Source organism: Periplaneta americana, chromosome 10 (assembly GCF_040183065.1).
Source record: "Periplaneta americana isolate PAMFEO1 chromosome 10, P.americana_PAMFEO1_priV1, whole genome shotgun sequence".
Classification (NCBI taxonomy): Eukaryota; Metazoa; Arthropoda; class Insecta; order Blattodea; family Blattidae; genus Periplaneta; species Periplaneta americana.
The window spans coordinates 60,600,728-60,621,333 of NC_091126.1; the positions used below are offsets into that span (position 1 = coordinate 60,600,728).

The 20,606-nt window shown below is 34.4% G+C and overlaps 1 protein-coding gene across 2 annotated transcripts in view; it reads left to right on the forward strand.

Annotated features, from left to right (window-relative positions):
- LOC138707723 (antifreeze protein Maxi-like) overlaps nucleotides 1-19,970 on the forward strand; it is a 175,791-nt gene extending 155,821 nt beyond the window's left edge. The window contains exon 7 of one of the 2 annotated variants that reach the window (XR_011334341.1): nucleotides 19,591-19,970. The gene's annotated coding sequence lies outside the window, so the exon portion shown is untranslated. Of the gene's footprint in view, nucleotides 1-18,891; nucleotides 19,213-19,590 lie in introns of those variants that run through there. The other variant, XR_011334339.1, reaches the window with a different exon arrangement.
- Nucleotides 19,971-20,606: the final 636 nt, after the last annotated feature.

The following is a 20,606-nucleotide window of genomic DNA, read 5'->3' on the forward strand; positions in this document are numbered from 1 at the left end:
CATGAAATTTCGGCCAGTGTATGGGACCGGTGCCCACCCATCATCATGATGCACTTGGGGAGCTACGATAGGTAGCGAAATTCGGTTGCGAATGTCAGCCATAACGACTGGGGGGTTCATTGTTCTAACCACATGATACCTCCATTCTGGTTGGATGATCGTCCACCTCTGCTTCGGCATGTGAGCGTGAGGCCAGCAGCCGGCTGGTCGGTCTAGGCTCTTCACGGGCTGTAGCGCCACGGATTATTTATGGGAGAAAATAGACGAAAAATAGTGTAGTAAATATAGGGAAATTAGAGGGAAATATAACAAGAAGGACAAAAGAGAGAGGGAAAATAGAGACATAAAAGAGGCGAAAGTTGAGGAGAAATTGAGCAGAAAATAAAGGAAAAATAGATTCGAAAATAAAAGGAAAATAAGAGGATAAAATAGGGGAAAAAATTTAGAAAAATTTGAGAATATAAAAAACAGGAAAGGAACTAGAGGAAAACACACACGAGAAAAAGTAAAACAGAGGATAAAACAGATGGAAAGTAGAGGAAATTAGAGGAGAAACAGAGAAAACGGGGAAAAATAGATGAAATATGGAGGAAAAAGAGAGTGTAATATAGAGGGAAAATAGAAAGAAGGTAATGGAGAAAATTGACAGAAATTATAGGAGAAATTAAAGGGAAAAGAGAAACAAAATAGAGGAGAAATTATAGGGAAAATATAAGAAAAATTGAGAAAAGTGAAGGAGAGAATATAGGGACTATGGTAGTGGGAAAAATAGAAAATAACTTAGAGGAAAAATAGGGGAAAATTAGAGACATAACAGAGGAGAAATTTGAGAGAAAATAGAGGAGAAAAAAGAGCAAAAATAAATGAGAAAAGAGGGGAAAGCAAAGGAACAATGGAGAAGAAAATGAAGGGGAAAATAGAAAATAGAGGAAAAGGGGAAAAATAGAGAAGAAAGAAGAGAGAGATTTGAGGAGAAAATAGAGGAAAAACAGAATACAAAATAGATAGAAGATAGATAAAACAATATATGAACAATAGAGGAGAAAATATTGGGAAATTATAGGGAAAAAGTACAGAGAGAAAATAGAGCGAAAATTAAGCGAAAATAGAGATGATATAAAGGAGACAATTGAGAGCAAATGGAAGATAAAATGGAGGGAAAATAGAGGAAACGTAAATGAGAAAGTAGAGGAGAGAGGGGAAGAATATAGAGGGAAAATAGAAATTAGGGGAGAAATTACAAGAAAAATAGGGAGAAAATAGAGGAAAAATGAGATGGAAAGAAGAAAGAAAATAAAGGATAAATTAAAGGGAAAATAATGAGGAAAATGTAGGAGAAATAATAATGAGGAAAATGTAGGAGAAATAATTATGACGGAAAACACAAAAGAAATTAGAGGAAGAATAGAGGAGAAAATAAAGGAGAATGTAGAAGGAAATTAGAGGAAAGATAGGGGAGAAAATAGAGAAGAATGTAGAAGGAAATTAGAGGACAAAATAGAGAGAAAACAGAGAGGAAAATTTAGGGAAAATAGAGGCAGAATGTAGAGAGAAAATGAAGAGAAAATAGAGGAAAAGTTAGAGAAAAAATATATGAGAAAGTAAAAGAAAAATAGAAAAGTAAACAATGGAAAAATTAGAGGAAAAATAAAGGGAATGTACATTAAAATAAAGAGGAAATAGAGAAAATTGAGGGAAAATATTGAAAAAATGGAGGGAAAATAGGGGGAAAAGGAGGAGAAAATACAGGGAAATAGAGGAAGAATAGATGAGAAAATTGAGGGAAAATTGAGGAGAAACAAGAAGAGAAAGTACAGGGAAAATATAGTAGAAAGTGAGAGAAAATAGAGGATAAAATAAATGGGTAATAGAAGAAAGTAAGAGGAGAAATTAAAGGAAAAGTAGAGAGGAAAATAAAGTGAAATCAGGGTCTATTTTCGGGGGAAATGAGAGAGAAAAAATAGAGGAGAATCTGGAAGAAAAATTAAACGAAAGAAAAGGAAATAGAGGGGAAAATAGCGGAGAATATAGGGGCAAAATAGAGGAAAGAAAGAGGAGAAAATAGAGGAATATAGATGGAAATTACAGGAGAAAATAAATGGAAAATAGAGCAAAAATATATGAGATTAGTGGGAAAACAGAAGAGAAAAAGAGAAGAAAATTAAAGAGAAAATAGATGGGAATTAGAGGGAAAATAGAGGAGAAACTCGAGGGAAAATGAGAGAATATAGAAGACGTAATAGAGTGAGAGTAGAGAAAAAATAAAGAGAAATGAGAGAGGATATGTACGAGGAACTAGAGGGAAAAATGAATTTGAAATAAATAGACAGTAGAAGAGAAAATCGAGGGAAGATAGAGAAATAAACAGAGGGAAAATGAATTAAAATTAGGAGATAATAAAGGAGATAATTGAGGGAACGTATAGGAGACTATAGGGGGGAAATAGAGAAAAATAGACAGAAAATAGAGGGAAATTAGTGGAAAATGCAAGAGAGAATAGAGGAAAAGTGAGGACAATATAGAGGTAAAACAGAGAGAAAATAGAGGGGAAAATAGAATGAAAATAGAGGGAAAAGATAAAGAAAATAATAGAGTAGTAGTAGTAGTAGTAGTAGTAGTAGTAGTAGTAGTAGTAGTAGTAGTAGTAGTAGTAGTAGTAGTAGTAGTAGTAGTAGTATTTATTCCATTTTTATAAACCCTATTTTACATTGAGTATATTAGGGTTGCAGGCAGGCAGGCAGATAGACAGCAGACAGACAGACAGATTCACAGACAGATAGGCAGATAGATAGAGACTTTATTGTCACAGGCATAAAAATGCATACATATTGTTAATGAAATACATCAGAATTACAATAACGTCAAATGTGAGTACAATAGGTAAAATTTCAAAGGTACACATGTGCATCCTCTAGACCAGCGGTCGTCAGCACAGAGCACCCTGGGGCTAGCGTTTCTTACTCGCGGAAAATACAGTGCACCATGGTGCACTCGTAGCTGCTAGCGGGTATGCTCTCTACCTCTTCCTGCTGCATGACGGGGCACACGGGACGCCTCCGCTTACCCTTTGCACATTTCAGCGAGTGCTGACGACCACTGCTCTAGACTGTAGGAACACACACACACACATATATATATATCTTTTTTATACATATCCTGAATTTAAGAATATTATTTGTATATTTAATATCCTCAGGCAACTATTGTGAATTTTAATACCAAGAACCATGCAAGTTCTGCTAATATTTGTAAGGTGGTGTACCGGAATAATTACATTATTTTTATTGCGAGTATCGTAAGTATGAAAGTCACTATTTTCATGAAAGTCAGAAAGATTTGAATAAATTAATTGCAATACATTAAAAATATATAATACCATAAACAGTAAGAATGTTGTAATGTAAAAATTATCCCCTATAAGAGGTTCTACTGTCAACACCCGCTATGCACCTGACAATACGCTTCTGAGCCATAAAAATGTCATTCTACAGGATTCTAGATCCCCAAAAACAAATGGCATATGAAAGCCTTGACTCAGAATGTGCAAACTAAAAAGACATTAATGCATAATTTTTAGTTGGTTATTTAACGACGATGTATCAACTACTAGGCAATACATCACGATTAATTATAGTCCTTAAAATTGATAACAAATTGATTTGATAACACATACTGTTAAGTTCAAAAATTAAACTTATACAATGAGGTCTCCAAGACAAACGATCCTCATATTAATGTAACACCCAAAAATGTAGTTGTTTTCCATTTACATAAATATTGATCTTGAACAGAAATATTAACGTCATTCATATTTATCCTAAACGTATTGTACTTCTGCTTATCGGTTAACACCACCTTTCAAAATGAAAATATTCATATTTTTCTTTCGAGAGTCATGAAAGTGAATATATTCCATCTTATTAACATTCAAGAAAAGCGTATTGTTGTCAAACAATGTTTTGAGATCTTTTAACAGTTTACAATAGGTTGTCTCTAAGTCTTGTTCATTTCCATCTTTAACAATAACAGAAGTATCATCGGCATACATAGACATCAACTAATTTCTTAAGTACATGGGTAAATCGTTAACATATAAAAGGAACAATACAGGGCCCAAACAGAGCCCTGAGGGACACCCACATCAATATGTACATTCTTGGATCTATAGGCCTCTTTATTAGTACAATTATTTACTTTATGATCCTTACGTAATATTTCCACATATTGATATTTATTTTCAAGATAAGAAGCAAACCATTTTAATTCTACCTCACGAATACCATATCTTTCAAGCTAAGCAAGAAGAAGGTTATGATTCACACAGTCAAAAGGTCAGCTAAAATCACAAAAAATTCCAACAGGAGGCTTACCATTATCAAGAGCAGACAAAATTTCATTGAATACATTGTAGATCGCAGTATTAATGGACTTTGAGGGTCTGAAACCATGTTGACTATTGACTAAAATATTAAACCTATCCAGGTACTTGAGCAGTCTGTCTAACATGCAATATTCAAAAACCTTAGAAATAGTATTACCAATTGCAATTTATCAGATTTTTTAAAAAATTGGAATAACTTTATTAATTTTAATTCAGTTCGAAAAATGTCTGAACAGAAAGGTATGTAAGTGGTTTAATTATAAATTCACTACTTGTAATAATTAACATAGAGGGACAATCATCAAGACCAGACGAAAATTTACGTTTAAATTTATTTTTTATATTTTTATGAACTTCGGACTCTCAGAACTCACTCAAATGCATGGATTTGTCAGTAGACTTAAAATTACTAGCATTGTGTTCAAAATTAGGATCATTCAAGTGAGAAATAACTTCTATTGGAGCTTCTTTAAAAATTTATTAAAATTATCAACTATTTTTTTGAGGATTTTCGTAATAACGTCATCAATTTTCAAAGTAATATTTTCATATATACTATGACGATTTGTTACCTTATTAATTATATTCCAAGCCATACTACCTTTATTCAGTGCATTATGCAACATAGTACTATAGAAATGACGTTTTGTGTTATTGACCAATATTCTGTGATTACGTTTAGCATCTTTATAAAAAGTACCAAATTCCGGATAAATTTTAGATAGAAAAAAATAATATCTTAAGATACATGCTTGAATATTTTACTTCCTTATTACCCCAGTATCTAGAGGATTCAGAAGATTTACAAAATTTAACAGAAAAAACATAAGTTAAAATAATACATTAATACTTTATAAAATAATTAAACTTGTCAGAAAAATATGGCAGTTGAAAGACATCGGTCCAATCCTCACCAGCCACCATATTTAAAAATTTCTCACAATTGGTTTAATTAAAAATTCTTTCAGGATATGCATAATTGAAGAGTCCACTGCAAGAATGATTGATATCATTTGGATTACATTTTGCAGGAGAAGCAATTGAAAGTTTGAAATTCTTAGCGCTCAAAGCTTAACTGTGATTTTCCGATCATTACTGGACAATGACTATCAGTGTTAATGACATATAACTCTGCATGTACATTCTACTGGGTGTTCATTTCAAAGTGTGTCATGACGTCACTGTTGATGAGTCAGCGATTTGAAGCGAGTGTCAGCTTTTATGTCAGAGAAGTTGCCTATTATTCAAGGCGTTCAATCTGAACTTGAGAACATGTACGGTATAACTTGAACGTCGTAGCAACAGATGGCGGTCTGTACGGTCTGTGTGATACCATAACCTCTTTCGAACTGTGTTTTGCGCGGGTATTTGTTATCATCTGTTGCGTACGGCAACATTCCACAATACAAATCAAATGCTCCGTGTCCATGTTGACCGTCGAAATTAATGTCAACAAATACGTAAGTATTCGTCTTAACCCTCTCCCCATATCTCGACAGTAAGAAAAAAACTCACCTCAGTACGTGTTTCGAAACAGGTCACATTCCTGCCACTACCGGCGTTACCGTATGTAGCGGTAAGTACTCTTTAGAATGAACGCCGTACTTTCTAGGCAACTTCTCTGGCACACAGGTAATACACCTCTGCGGAAGTGTAGGAAGATTGAATTCTCTAGGCTCATCGACTAGCCACATGACGGCATACAGCGAGCCACGACACACTTTGAACTGAACACCCAGTATATGTCTTAAGCTATGCATTGACAGTCTTGGTTCATTTTCTACAAGAAAGTGACATTCATCATTCTTGCAGTGGGCTCTTCAATTATTAATAGGCCTCTAAATACATCATTACAATAAAATTCATATGTCGATCAGAAAACTTATTGCCAATGACACTGCAGCTGTCCTTTGCCGCTATCTCGGTAAAAATGTTACCGATCATATTAGCACTACTTTCAGATACACGTGTAGGCCATTGAACTCTATGCTCAAAACCAAAAACAGATAGCAAGTTACTAAAGTCAATAAAATCATTTGGAAGCTGATAACAATTCAAATTAAAATCGCCACATAAAATGATATTTGCAGTTTGTGAATATAAGCTATGTAAAACATTGTAAATTCCATCAAAGAATATATTAAGATTACCACTAGGTGATCTATAGCAGACCAAAATAATGTAAAAACACCATTAATTAATTATTTCAGACCACAAATTTAAATATGTTTTTCAATGCAAAAAGCATTTAAATCGATAATACATATGTCCAGTCCCAACTTAGTCCAAATAGCAACACCACCATGTAAAAATTCATTGCGACAATAAAAAGTAAACAAGGTAAAATGATTAAAATTACAGGATTGAATGGAATCTGAAGTTGCAAAACTTCAGTGAAACATAAAAACTTTAAATTACGGTACTAACATCTGATAAAAAGTCAATCTCAATAGCATTATTCTTATTAGAAGAAACATCACGAATATTAAGTAACAATAAATCCGGGTCAAATATCATTCTTCTGACGGCAACTTCTGACAAATGTGAAAAAAACTAACCGATACATGCATACAACACTCATACCGAAACAAATCCTGCAGTACGCTCCTCGTGGAAGAAGATCCGCTGGTCGCCCAGCTAAGAGATGGACTGATGTGAGACCGTAACAGACCACCTGGTCTAATACATGTTTTGGATGATCATGATGATGATGAAGATGAAATTAAAGCCTTGAATATATGAGATATATGAATTTGATGAAGCGTTTGTAGCAACAGTGCTTTTGTAAAACAGTACATATTGGTTGTTCATATATTGTTATTTTACAACATGGGCAGTAAGGTCTTTGCATATGAAATATAGGAAATTCAAACAGTAGGTGTTTAACCGACTCAATAACTCCACACGAGCACATCCAGTCTTCTCAAGTCTTAATTTTTAAATCCTTCAAAATAAACTCCAAAACTTGCCATGACCTCGACCCTCCCAAATACTAACATTGTAACTCATTTTTTTTTATGGTTTTGAGTTCTCCTAGTTAATATGGTCTTAAATTGTTTCTTTTTCTCCCAGTACTATCATTGTAACTCTAAATCTCCTCAATTGTATGTAAAATCTTATTGTTACTCTACATATCTGTATACACTAATTTACACGACCATTTTAAAACTTCATTTTCATCTCCTGAAAAATGTAAGAAAGTGAGTTACAATGTTAGTACTTGTGGGGGTCGACCTGATATAATTTGCGTACTAATGAAGTTTGGAGAGTCTTAATTTTTAAATCCTTCAAAATAAACTCCAAAACTTGTCATGACCTGATGTAACTTGCGTACTAATGAAGTTTGGAGAGTAAATTTTCCATTTCGGTCAGTTATATACCTGAGAAAAAAAAAAAAGGTTTTGGTAACTGAACCTTTATCCTTTGCAGTCCATTATGAATTCCAATTAGAAGTAATATGTTCTTTCATTTTAAATTTAAATATATGAGTTTGGGCTCCTTGTGCTTGAATAGGGTATATCTGGGGAAGCAGCTTCCTTCGCCAGTGCATCTGCTCGTTCATTACCTACAATGCCTGTGTGTCTCCTAACCAGTGGCGTGTGGTGATAAATAATCCTGGTGGTGCACAAATATTTATTATGATTATGATTATCATATTATTATTATTACACCCTATTATTATTATTATTATTATTATTATTATTATTATTATTATTATTATTATTATTATTATTATTATAGGTACTAACTACGACATAACTATAGTTATATAGGTATAGTTTTTCATAATTTTGTTAGTCAAGAAATTGCAGTTAATCAGTTTCCTATGTAGGTCCAGTAATAGCAAAGTAAAGTGTTCAATTTCTATTGCAGCACACCGTAAATAATATTGTTTTCGCTATATTGCGTTTTATAACACAGTTCACACATTCACAAGCATTCGATACGTGTGTCGTCTCATCAGCCTTAACTGCTAAAAAGTCAGCAGCATGATTTATTTCTTTGAAATCTCATCATGGCATATATCAAAATGGCTTGAAGGACTTCATTCTGTATAGTGTTTGATGTTCCTTAAACACTGTTGCTCTTTCCAAATGTTCCTTAATAGTGCGTCTAATTCAGAACTAAAATTGATGAGGTCAAGAAAAATACTAGCGTTTAAAGATAAGTCTCCGTCATCGTGACCTCTTAAAGCCAACTAAAAAGCTGCACAAAACCGCACGCACATATCTGTTCATGGTAACTTTATCATTGTGAAGTTCGACAGTCTAATTGAATCCAATTCTGTCTGTATATTTGACCCAACACTGCTAATTTAACATTATTGTTGATGTGTGCAGCTGAAGAATCGTGTTTTTTTAATTCTTTCATTCATGTGCTTCAAATCAATCATACCTGCAGAACGATAATCAAAATTATGTAGTTACTACGCACAGTCCTACATTCAAAAAGAAGAATAAATAAAATTCATAAAACGTACTTGTTTTTGTCAATGAATGTTCACCACCGAACAATAGGCAAGCTAAACAAAATACAGCGTCTTTTATATTGCAGCCGCATGTTCCATTTTTCGTAAGTCCGACTGTTGAATTTTCTTGTCACTTCTCTATTACTGTTCTTCGTCATTTATAATTTTAATTCCTGTGCACGTCTAACCATGTTCCTTATTTTTATCTTTTTGTGTAAAGGTCTTACAGAAAATTACATTATTTAAAGATTTTGCACACTATTCATTGCAATATTTATGATGGAACGAGCTAACGACTACTGCAGACAGCTTGAAAACACGTCTTAAAGTGCCCCTAACCCCTCCTACGCACACTGTACTGCCTCCCTACCATGCTCCAAAGCCTGCCAGTGAAACACTATTACTGCGCATGCTCCAATGGAAAAGTGTGCCGCAAGTGTCGAGCGGTAAACGTAAGTCCCAGGCGTCAACAAGACCAATACACGTGCAGTGTTGTTTTTACATAGTATTATAATAAAGACAAAAAGGCGTATGACTCGGTTAAGAGAGAAGTTATATATAATATTCTTATTGAATTTCGTATTCCCAAGAAACTAGTTCGATTAATTAAAATGTGTTTTAGTGAAACGTACATCAGAGTCCGTATAGGACAGTTTCTATATGATGCTTTTCCAATTCACTGCGGGCTAAAGCAGGGAGATGCACTACCACCTTTAATTTTTAACTTCGCTCTAGAATATGCCATTAGGAAAGTTCAGGATAACACAGAAGGGTTTGGAATTGAACGGGTTACATCAGCTTCTTGTCTATGCTGATGACGTGCATATGCTAGGAGAAAATCCACAAACGATTAGGGAAAACGCGGAAATTCTAGTTGAACCAAGTAAAGCGATTGGGTTGGAAGTAAATCCCGAAAAGACTAAGTATATGATTATGTCTCGTAACCAGAATATAGTACGAAATGGAACTATAAAAGTTGGAGATTTATCCTTCGAAGAGGTGGAAAATTTCAAATATCTTGGAGCAACAGTAACACACATAAATGGCACTCGGGAGGAAATTAAACGAAGAATAAATATGGGAAATGCCTGTTATTATTCGGTTGAGAAGCTTTTGTCATCTAATCTTCTGTCAAAAAATCTGAAAGTTAGAATTTTTAAAACAGTTATATTACCGGTTGTTCTGTATGGTTGTGAAACTTGGACTCTCACTTTGAGAGAGGAACAGAGATTAAGGGTATTTGAGAATAAGGTTCTTAGGAAAATATTTGGGGCTAAGAGGGATGAAGTTACAGGAGAATGGAGAAAGTTACACAACACAGAGCTGCACGCATTGTATACTTCACCCGACATAATTAGGAACATTAAATCCAGAAGTTTGAGATGGGCAGGACATGTAGCACGTATGGGCGAATCCAGAAATGCATATAGAGTGTTAGTTGGGACGCCGAAGGGCAAAAGACCTTTGGGGAGGCCGATACGTAGATGGGAAGATAATATTAAAATGGATTTGAGGGAGGTAGGATATGATGGTAGAGACTGGATTAATCTTGCTCAGGATAGGGACCAATGGCGGGCTTATGTGAGGGCGGCAATGAACCTCCGGTTCCTTAAAAGCCAGTAAGTAAGTAAGTAAGTAAGTATCTTAATAAAGAATTATGTCGCTCACATAATCTATTGCGGCTCATTGATATAACTTTAAAAACTTGTGTTATTTGAAGAGGTGGTGCACTGCTCCTGTGCTCCTTCAGAGGAATCGCCACTGCTCCTAACCCAGGATATGCATATGTGATTTTCATAATTTTCAAATTCAGACATATCCAAAGCAACAGGGTGAAGATTCTGATTGTTTCTGAGAGAAGTGCTGCTTGAGAATCAGATTGTATGCAGGAGTACGTTTTGTTGATAGTACTCCATCGTATTGCTTGAAGTATTGCAAATAGTTCAGCTTGGTACACACTGCATACTGGTGCTATTCGATATTTCGAAGAAAATATTTCTGTATCATTATTAAAAGCGGCAAAAGCACAACCTGCAAGACTCTTGCCATCTTCTCCCTGTATTCGAGAATCATCTGTGTGTATATATGTATATATACAGGATGTTTAAAAAATACGGGGCATAATTTCAGGTATGTATTTCCCACATGTAGACAATCAAAATAGTTCATTACAACATGTGTCCGGAAATGCTTCATTTCCGAGTTATGGCCTTCACAACATTGAAATTCACCAGAACGTTTTTCTTTCTGCAGGTCGTTGTCATTACAGAAGATGTTCAAAATGTCCATCTCCTGCTTGAATACAGACCTCACATCGATGTCTTATTCACCTGCGAACACGATCCCAAACTCCAGGAGTATTGCGTATGTCCTCAGAACATGCCACAATTCGATTCCGAAGGGATTCCAAATCAGGCACCGGAGACGAATAAACCAATGATTTTAAATGGCCCCACAAGTAGAAATCGAGAGGGTTCAGATCAGGTGGGCGTGGAGGCCAAGCAATTGGGCCACCTCTACCTATCCATCGATCAGGAAACCTTCGATCCAAGTACCGGCGAGCCGTATGACTGAAGTGTGCAGGAGCGCCATCATGCAAGAAGTGAATGTGTTGACGATTGATCAGTGGAGTGTCTTCTAAAACATGAGGTACTGTATGGTATTTTCCAGGAAGTTTGTGTACGCCTGCCCCGTAAGTCTGTTTACAAGAACATTGGGTCCAACTAATCGATCACCAATGATACCGGCCCACATGTTGAGGGAGAACCGCACCTGGTGATGAGATGGAACAGTTGCACGTTGGTTTTCATACGCCCATACATGCTGATTGTGGAAATTTGTTATGCCATCTCGTGTGAACTGTGCTTCATCTGTAAATAATACTAAGGCAGGAAAGTTCGGATTTACACCACACTGCTGCAAGAATCACTGACAGAACCTAACTCGTGCAGGGTAATCTGCTGGTGGCAGGGCCTGTACACGTTGCAAATGATAAGGATAGAATTGATACTCTTTCAACAGTCTCCAGGCAGTCGTATGAGGAACATTGACTTGCAACGCTACCTTTCGTGTGCTGATAGAAGGAGTCATGTTCACAGCCTCCAGAATCTCCTCCTGTACTTCTGGAGTTGTAGATCTTGGTCGTCCCCTTCCCAAACCAGGAGAGTTAAATTTTCCATACTCGCACAGACGGTAATGGAGTTGTACAAATGTCTTCCGATCTGGACATTGTCGCTGTGGGTACCTCTCCTGGTACAAACGACGAGCCAGCGCAGCATTGCCGTCCGCCTTACCGTACATGAAGTGTATCTCTGCCAGCTCTTGATTTGAATACATGTCGCACAGTCTAACGCCTACACAACACTGAATGTAACCTTCGCCTCGGAGTGAACTGTCAGAGTGCCCTCTTAATGTCTCCTTTGACGGCAACGACCTGCGGAAAGAAAAACGTTCCGGTGAATTTCAATGTTGTGAAGGCCATAACTCGGAAATAAAGCATTTCCGGACACATGTTGTAATGAACTATTTTGATTGTCTACATGTGGGAAATACATACCTGAAATTATGCCCCGTATTTTTTAAACACCCTGTATATATACACACATACACACACATCGTGCTTGAAATGGCATCTTAAATTAACAAGATAAAGATGATTCCTTGGACGACTCGCCGATAGAAAATTAGCTCTTTGTTCAATTTCGTAGTGAACACCTTGGTTAAGAAAAAAAATTACCCTGTTTATGACTAAAGGCCTAAGTTCTGGCAATGGCAGTTATTTGAGTAGAGTGGTGCTATGCCTGCTATAATCATAGCTGCATCTGTTGAGATGGTGCGATAAGCCTGTGCGATACGTAAAATGAATCCACGTTGAATCTGCTGTAATTTTTTCTGAGCCCATTTTTCTCTAAAATGTTTAAGATAATCGAAGCACAGTGGAGTATTAAAGGTTCAAATGCTCCATGATAAATGACACGTAAAATATCACAATTTAGTCCCCAAGTTGCCTTGGCAGCCCTAACAAAATATGAATGAAATTTACTGGCTTTCTTGGCCAAATTATCGAAGTGTATTCAGAATAACATAGACTATCAGTTATAACACCTAGGTAAGTGAAGTGACTCACTGTTTTAATGTATTCGCTGTTAAACTGTAATAACGGGGCATCCATATCTTTTTCTTAGTGACTAACATGGCCGTTGTTTTGTCAAGATTAAAGTGAAGTTTGTTGTTAATACCCATTTCGAAACGATGTTCAAAGTTGAACTGGCTTCTTCTATTGTGGTTTGTATATCCTCGATCTTTATCAATATGAGAGCATCATCCGCATATGCAATAATGCTACAGCATACTGAAAATCTATTTGCAACAAACCATCATATAGAATTGCCCAGAGTCCCGGACTACAGGCTGAGTCTTGAGAACAACCTTTCGTAAAAGTCTATGTTTAGATAGTCTTGAGCTTTGCGATTACAAAAATAGTTTTTGATTAGCTAGTAGAAGTTTCTGGGACATTCTCTTTTCTTAAGTTTTAATAAAATCATGGGCCACCAGGCATTATCAAAAGCACCTTTAACATCCAGAGATATCAGTAGTCGATCTGTTTGTTTGCCAGTACTTCTTTGGTCCAGTTAACCACATCAAGCACGGAATCTTCTGTGGGTTTTTTAGGGTGAATTCATACTGATTTGTATTTAAAAGATTATAATGCATAAGATACATAATCCTGTCAATGATCAGCTTTTCAAAAACTTTTCCCATCACAGGTAGTAGGCAGATTGGTCAAAAGGCTGTAAGTTTAATGATCAGAAAATTGAAGAAAGATGCAGGAGAAAATAGATGGAAAATAGAGGATGAAATGGAGAACAAATATGGGAGAAAATAGAGGTGAATATAGGGGAAAAATAGAGAATAAAACAGAGGAGACAGTAGAGGGAAAATAGAATGAAATTAGAGCACAAATAGAGGAAGAAACATAGGAGAATACAGAGGGTAAATAGAGGGAAAATAGACAGAAAATAAAGGAGAAAATGGAGGAGGAAATAGAGGGAAAATAGAAAAGAAAAGGGAATATAGATGGAAAATAGAGGAGAAATACACGAGGAAAATTAGAGAAGAGAAAAGAGGAGAATCTAGAGGGAAATTAGAAAGAAAATAGAGGAAAAAAGTGTGAGAAAATACAGAGAAAATAGAGGTGGTAATAGAGGGAAAAGAGAAAGAAAATAGATGAGTAAATGCACTAGAAATACTGGGGAAAATAAAGGAGAAAATATAAGGAAAATAAAGAAGAAAATAGAGAGAAATAGAGGTAAATAGAGCAGAAAATGATGGAAGTATAGAGAGTAAAATGAAAGGATAGATAAAGGAGATGATAGAGTGAAAATTGAGGAGAATATAGATCGAAAATAGAGAAGGAAATAAAGGCGAAAATGGAAGGAAAATAGACAGTAGACAAAATACAGGAGAAAGTAGACCGAAATTAGAGGAGAATGTAGAGGAAAAATAGAGGAGAAATTAGAAGAGAAAATAAATGGAAGACAGAAGAGATAATAGGGGAAAAATATAGGAGAACATAGGGGAAAAGTAAAGGAGAAAATAGAGAAAAAGCAGAAAGGAAATATACGAAAAATAAGGGATAACAAAGAGAGAACATTGAGGGAAAATAGAGGAAAAGTATGAAGAAAAGGGAAGTAAATTGAGGAGAATATGAAGGAAAATATCGAGGAGAAAATAGAGAGAAATTCAAGGATAAATTACAGTATAAAGTAGAGCAAAATAAAGAATAAAATAAAGCAAAATATAAAAGGAAATAAAGGATAAAATAGAGAAGAAAACAGAGGAGAAATTAGAAGGAAAGTAGACGAATAAGTACATGTAAAATACAGGAAAAATAGAGGACTACATCAAGGAAAAATGCAGTAGAAAATAGAGAGAAAATATGCGAGAAAATACAGTAGAAAATAAAGAGAAATGAAAGGAAAAATGAGATACAAAGAGGGAAAATATAGGGAAAATAAAAAAATAAAGCAGAGAAAGGATGAAGAGTGGACGAGAAAATAGAACAAAAGTTAAGGTGAAAATAGAAGGAAAATAGAATAAAAAATAGATGAAATATATAGGGAAAGTTGAGGAGAAAATAAAGGACAAACTAGAGGGCAAATAGAGTCGAAATTAGAGGAAAAATGAACAGAAAATAGAGGAGAAATTATAGAGAAAATAAAGAGAATTTAGAGGGAAAATGGAGGAGAAAATAGAAGGAAATTTGGGGGAAAATAGACGAGCAAATAGATGAAAATAGGGGGAAAAAGAGAAAATGGAGACCAATTTGTGGGATAATAAATGAGAAAATTGAGGGAAAATATAGCAAAAATAGATGAGAAAGCAGGGGGAAAATATATGATAGGATATAGGGAATATATTGGAGAAAATAGAGAAAAATAGTGGAGAAAAAAAGAGGAGAAAATACAGGGAAAACAGACAAAATAGAGGAAAAATAGAGAAATATATCGGGAAAATAGAAAGAAAACTGATGGAAAATAAAGGAGGAAGTAGAGGAAAAATGAATGATAAAATAGAGGGCAAATAGAGGAGAAAATGTAGGGAATAGGTGGGGAAATAGAGGGAAAATGAGAAAAATGGAGGAGAAAATATAGGGATAATAGAAGAAAAATTAGAGGGAAAACAAAAAAATAAACGGAAAATGAAGAAGGAAATAGAGAGAAATTTGAGGGAAAATAGATGACGGTAGAGAGGGGAAATATACGAAAAATAGATGAGAATATAGACGGAAAATAAAGGAACAATAGAGAAGGAAATAGAGGGGAAAATTGATGAAAAATTGAGGAGAAAATATAGGAGAAATAAAGGTATAGGCAGAAGGAATTAGAGGAAGGGGTTATAGGGAAAATAGAGGAGAGAATTAAATAGATGGAAAATGAAGAGAAATTAGAGGAAAAATAGGGAAGATAATAGAGGAGAAATAGAGGGAAATTAGAAAGAAAGTAGAGGAAAAATGGAGAAAATAGAGAGAATATCGAGGGAAGATAGAGGGTAAACTATGGGAAAAATAGAGGAAAACAGATTAGAAAGTAAAGGAAAATTAAAGAAGTAAAGAGAAATTAGAGCAGAAATAGAGAAGATAAAGGTGAAATAGAGAAGATAAATGCAAAATAGCGAAGAAATTAGAGGATAAAATAGAGAAGAATGTAGAGAAGAAATTAGAAGGAAAATATAGGACAAAGTAGAAGGAATATAGGGGAAATATAGAGAAGAACAAGTGTGAAATGAGTAAAAATAGAGCGAAAATAGAAGAGCATATATATGAGAAAATCGAGGAAAAAATAGGGAAAATGGACGGAATATTGAGCAGAAAATGGAGGTAGAATTTAGGAGAAAATTGAAGGAAAAATGGGAAAATAGAAGAGAATGAAGAGGGAAAATGTTGAGGAAATAGATGAGAATACAGAGGGAAAATATTGGGAAATTAGAGGAAAAAAAGCAGCGAAAATAGAGGAAAAAATTGAGAATATGAACGAAAAATGGAAGGGAATATAGAGGAGAAATAGGGAAGAAAATAGAGGGAAAATTGAAGAAAAATAGAGAAGAAAACAAATATCAAATATAGGAAAAATATATGGAAAATAGAGGACAAAATAGAGGGAAAATATAGGTGAAAATGTAGGGAACATAAAGGGAAAATGTGTAGAAAATAGAGAAAAAATTATGTGAAAATATAGGAGAAAATAGAAGAAATAAGGAGTAGAGTATAGAGCGAAAAAAGGAGAATAAAGACGGAAAATAGAGGAGAAAGTAGAGGGAAAATAGAGGAAGAAATGGAGCAAAAAGTGACATAATAAAGTGAAAATGGAGGATATAAAGAGGGAGAAAATAGAGGAGAAAATGAAGGTAAAGAAGGGAGAAATGGAGGGAAAATACAGAAGTAATTAGAGGAAAAAGGAGAGAAAGTACAGGAGAAAATATATGGAAGATATAGAGAAAATGAAGGAAAATGGAGGAGAAAATAGAGGAAAAATAAATAAGGAAACACAGAGAAAATGAAGGAGAAAATAGAGGAACAACGGAGGGAAAGTAGAGGAAAAATACAGGAGAAATTAGAGGAAAACGGAGGAGAAAATAGAAGAAAAATAGAGAAGAAAATAAAGGAATAATGGAGAGGAAAATAAAAGGGATAATAGAAAGGAAATATAAAGGAGAAACATAGAAAAATGGAGAAGAAAATAGAGGGGAATATGGAGAAAAATTTGGAGGAACAACAGAAGGAAAGTAGAGGAAAAATACAGGAGAAATTAGAGGAAAATGGAGGAGAAAATAGAAGTAAAATAGAGAAGAAAATGAAGGAATAATAGAGAGGAAAATAAAATGAATAATAGAAAGGAAAAGTAGAAGAGAAAGCAGAGAAAAAATGGAGAAGGAAATAGAGGGGAATATGGAGAAGAAATTGGAGGGAAAAATAGGTGAAAAGTAAAGGAAAAATACCGGAAAACATGGAGCCAGGGTAGAGAAGAGAAGTACTTAAATGTAAAATAGAGAATTTTTCAGAGGAAATAGAAGGAAAAAGAGAAAAGTTTGAGGAAAAATGAAGGAGAAAGTAATGGAAGAACAGGGAGGAAGTAGATGCGAAATAGAGTAGAAAATAGAAGTAAAAAAGGTAAAATTGAGACTAAATAGAGGAGAAAATAAAAAATAGAGGAGATAATATAGGAGAAATTGGAGTGAAAATAGAGGAGCAAATAAGGGGAAAATAGAGGAGAAAAAAGAGGAAAAGTAGTACAGTATTCGGTATACACAGCAGATTCAGCTATGTATGGCATGCACGGCTATGCCAGCAGTTGTGCTCTATATTATCTTGTATTGGATTTCATTGCATTTTATCATATTGGGTTTTACTCTATTATATTGTATTTTGCTGCATTTTATTGAGTTGTATTTTATTGCTTCTCCTTATATTTTTTATTGCATTTAATTCCATTGCATTGTATTCTTTATATAATTTTAGTTAATTTATTCCTTTTTTGTTCGGTTATTTTACGACGCTGTATCAACATCTCAGGTTATTTACCGTCTGAATGAGATGAAGGTGATAATGTCGGTGAAATGAGTCCTTGGTCCAGCACCGATAGTTACCCAGCATTTGCTCATATTGGGTTGAGGAAAAATCTCGGAAACAACTTCAATCAGGTAACTTATCCCGACCGGGATTCGAACCCGGGCCACCTGGTTTAGCAGCCAGACGCGCTAACCATTACTCCACAGGTGTGGACTATTGCATGTTACTGTACTTTATTTATTGTATTTTGTATTGTATTGTTATATATTGTATTTTCCTGTATTACATTGTGATTTACTGTGCTGTATTGTATTCATTATAATTTAGCACTGTATTTTATTGTACTGCATTTCGATTACTTTATTATATTGAATTGTATTGTGTATAGTGTTGTATTTTACTGTATATTATGTTATTGTAATGTATTTTATTTTGCTGCATTGTATTGTATTTCATTACATTGCATTATATATTAATAAAACATGAGACATAAAACGAAATTAACAAAAAATACACAAAAAATAACACAGCAAGAAAACAATAACGAAAAAATACAATGAAATCAAATTTTATCTTAATTTGATTCTGCTCTATTCGGTTCGCGTCGGAATTTAAATGCTCGGCAATGCCTTGCTCGACTCTGTCATGCTCGCATCACCTTGGCAATGCTGGACTCGGCTAGGGTCGGTCGTATTCGGCTTAGCTAGGGCGTGATCGGCCAGGCTCGACCATACTCGACCGTGCTCACCACTAGCGTCGTGATTACAGGCGCTATGTTCGGTTCAAATTTGTAGAGTATGGCGAAGTTCGATATCCGCCGATGTTCGCTCTTCAGGAGGAGGTCTGTCGTGTTTGTTCCACCTTGTAAACTCATTCGCTGTCCTTCACTCCCACTTCTTCATGTTTTAACTGCTTAAGGATTTTAGCATAGATCTTGGGACTAGTTTCTCTGTCTCTCATGTTCGAATATTGCAGGACACTACTCGCCACGCTCTACAATGCTTGGACGTACTCGGTTATGCTACCATGCTCGGCAATGATCGTTCTTGCTGGCCATGCTTGACTCGGTTTCGTTCAGCCTCACTGCACTTGGATATCCTCGGCCAGGTATATTTGGACATGCGTCTGTTCGGCTTGCCTTGTATTTTATTTTATTTCATTTCAATACATTGTACTTGATAGTATTGTATTTTAATATATTGTGTTGTATTTGAAATTTGTATTTTATTGTATTATATTTCACTCCATTGCACCTTAGTGAATTGTATATTTTGTTCTTTTGCATTGCATTTTATTGTATGTATATTTATGTCCTAAGTTAATATTTGTACCTACTGTCTATTGTAATTGGGGCTTTGCCCTGTTATATAAATAAATAAATAAATAAATTAATTAATTAATTAAATATTATTGTATTTAATTTTCATTATGTTATTGTAGTTAATTGTTATATGCTGTTGTATTTTATTGTATTGTATTTTACTTGTATTATGTTGTACTGTATTTTATCTATATCATTTTATAATTTGTTCTATTTTATTGTAGTATTTCATATTGTATTACATTTTATTGTATATTACTGAATCATGTTTCATTTTATGGTATTGTAATGCAGTATATTATATTGTATACAATTTTACTCTACTTTGTAATTCATTGTACTGTATTTTATAGTATTCCAGTGTTGCTGTTTAGTCAACTGTCCGAAGACAAGTCTGAACCTCACAAGCGATACCAAGAAGGCACCACTTAAGAGGCAACTAGGCCAGGAGATAATGGGGTAGGGTGGCTAGTTCCTTTTCCTCTCCATTGCATACATCGCCGATTAGTTACATATTGCACTAGTCAGACTTCAGATGCATACAAACAATTGTTCTTCGTCGGACACATATCGTCAAGTGAGATGTACTGCCTGATAATAGATGTACATATCAGGCAGAATCTCAATCAGAGGAATTGTAGCCTATTCCATTATATTTAAATTTATTGAATTGTATTATTGTATTGCATTGCCCTATACTGCACTTTATTATATTATATTACATTGTGTTTTATTCTATTGTACGTCATTTTATTATATTTCATTTTATATTGTATTCAATATTTTACAAGATTATATTTTTTGTCTTATTGTATGTAGTTGTATTGTATTTTATTGTAATATATTTTATTGCGTCCTATTTAAATTTTATTTTATTTGTATTTTATTATATTTTATTTATTTCGTTGCAGTTTTATTGTAATGTATTCTGATTTACTGTAAGTATACCATTTTATTGTATTGTCATTTATTGCACTTCTTTGTATTTTATTGTATTGACTTGTATTATATTATTGTATTGTTTTTTTCTGAACACAAAAGGAGTTTATTTTGATAAAATGAAAATATTCATTGTTATTTGTTATAAAGAGGCTAGAATCATAATTTATACTTTGTATGTTATTTTTATATGTATGGGTAAATTATTTTAGATTGGGAGTTACGAAGTTTAGAATTACAAATTATTGTTTTTTATATTATTCGTTTATTATTCTCTTGTTCTAAGGCCGTGGAGGATTGGAGCACATGTTTGGTTACCACTCAGCTATACAGTAGCGTGCAAATTAATCCGAACAACGTAATTACTTATGCAAAAACACTCAAACGGGATAAAAAAAAGGATCTAAGACATATCTCAGTAATCTATGTG